This window comes from Penaeus chinensis, chromosome 10, assembly GCF_019202785.1.
Source record: "Penaeus chinensis breed Huanghai No. 1 chromosome 10, ASM1920278v2, whole genome shotgun sequence".
Taxonomy (NCBI): domain Eukaryota; kingdom Metazoa; phylum Arthropoda; class Malacostraca; order Decapoda; family Penaeidae; genus Penaeus; species Penaeus chinensis.
Genome location: NC_061828.1, coordinates 3326750 through 3329249, shown reverse-complemented (window position 1 = coordinate 3329249; position 2500 = coordinate 3326750).

Here is a 2500-nt window from a genome sequence, read left to right as displayed (position 1 = left end):
CGTTTGAGACAGAGACAATCAAAGACAGATAGAAAAGGAGAGAAACAGATAGTGAGGGAAGTGTTAGAGAAAGAGAGACAGAGAGACAAACATAGACGGAGGCAGAGAAAGAGACAGACAGACAGACAGACAGAGATACCCACACACCTCGTCACAGTCCCTGATAAGCGTGATTAGACGACCCTATATCATTTCACTCAACAGGAGGCTCAGATCTGATACAAAGCCTTGAATCCTGAAATGATGGACGGGGGGGAGGGGGAGGTGGGGGGAGGAGGAGGAAAGGAGTGAGAGGGGGGACAAGAGGGGCAGGGGAAGGGGGAGAGGGGCGAGGGGGGAGAACGGAATTATAGATGGGAGGGGGAAAGGGAGGGTGAAAGAGTGCAGAAGGGGAAGGGGAGGGGAAGAGGAAGAGGGAGGGGGAGGAGGGAGAACGGAGCGATGGGGGAGAGGAAAGAGGGAGAGAGGAGAGACGGGGGAGAAAACGAAGAGGAGGAGGAGAGGAGGAGGAAGTCAGCAGAAGAACAAAGTGGAAAGAGGAGAGAAGAGAGATGAAAAGAAGGAAAGAAGCGAAGAGTGAAGAGGGAGAGGGAGAAGGAGAGAGGAGAGAGGAGGAAGAGAGTGAGAGGGAGAAGGAGAGAAAAGGAGAGATAAAGAACGAAAATCAGGGTTGAATGAAGGGCTTGCTTGTTTCATTGTCTGTTTGTTTGTTTGTTTGTTCATTAGTGTAGCGGTTTGCTTATCGATTTATCCATATATTTATTAATGTATACACTTATTCATCTTTCTGCCTCCCTCTCTCTCAGAGAGAGAGAGAGAGAGAGAGAGAGAGAGAGAGAGAGAGAGAGAGAGAGAGAGAGAATGAGAGAGAAAGAGAGAGGGGGGGAAGAAAAAGAATGAAAGAAAGAGAATCAATTAAACGGAAAAATGATAATAAAGATAAGAGAAAGAGAGAAAGACAAGAAAAGGAAAGGGAAAAAAAGACATTTTAGTTAGCTTACACGCATAGACTTACGTAACCATGTGTCTGTATTGAACACATAACAACGGCGATGTTTTAGGCATACATTCTTACGGTTATTACAGAGGATATGTTTATTTTCATCAAGTTTAACCGTCATATACAAGTTTATACAAGTATTCTGTGATATACGACAAAATATTGCTTCAGAAGACGCAGAACAAAACAAAAAAAATAATAACAATAATAAATAAATAAAGAAAGAAAGAACAAAGCACACAATAATAATCAACAGATAAAACGGAAATATATAAACACACACAACACAATAATATAAGAAACATAATACACAAAAAAAAAAACAATAAACATAACACAACACAATAATAATAACATCACAACATACAATAAAGTCAACACACAAATAACAAATACCAGCAACAACTCCCCCCCCCCCCCACACACACACACGACCTACAATCAGACATCACAATACGACAGGAATAAATTGCTCATTCATATATCACGTCGAGGAACCGAGCAAACTACGCAGGCGAGAGGGTATCCTCGTGTCAAAGCGGTCGCCAGTACAACATGATAATAATAGTAATAATAATGGTGATGATGATGATAATAAGAATAATGATAATGATAATAATAATAGCAATAGTAATGATGATGATAATAATAATGGTAATAATAATGATGATAATGATGATGATAATGATAATGATAATGATAGTAATAATAATGATAATAATTATTATAATAATAATAATAACAATAATATTATAAATAAGAGCAATAATAATAATGATAATAATTATAATGATAATAATGATAAAAACAACAACAATAACAATAATAATAATAAGATGAAGAACATAAACGGACATCCTTTGCACGTTTGGATTGGACAAAAGTGGCGTCTATCTTCCCTAAAGACCGGTGTTATTGCGCCTCTATAGAAGCGAGACGGTCTATTGTATCGTGAGGGTTGGGAAAAGGCGTTTTTAATGAGGGAGTATTATCAATATCTTCGTATCGTTGATGTTGTTTTTTTTTTTTATCTCTGGTTCGTTTTCTTTCTCTCTCGTTCTCTCTCTCTCATTTTCTTTTTCATTCTCTTTTTCTTTCTCTCTTTTCTCTCTCTCATCTTGTCTTTCTCTTTCTCTTTCTCTCATTTCTCTCTCAATTCATTCTTTCTTTCTTTCATTTCCTTTTTTTCATTTCCTCTCTCTCATATTCTCTCTTTCATTTTCTCAATATCACTCTTTCTCTCTCTCGTTTTCTCTCTCTCATTTTCTCTCCCTCATTTTCTCTTTCATGTTCTCTCTCTCATTTTCTCTTTCTCATTTTCTATTTCTCATTGTCTCTCCCTCATTTCTCTATCTCATTTTTTCTCTCTCATTCTCTCTCTCTCTCTCTCTCTCTCTCTCTCTCTCTCTCTCCCTTTTAATTCATCCCGGACTCTCTTTTTTCTGCCTATTAACCCTTTTGTTTCTCTTTTTTCTGCCTATTAACCCTTTTGTTTCCCTT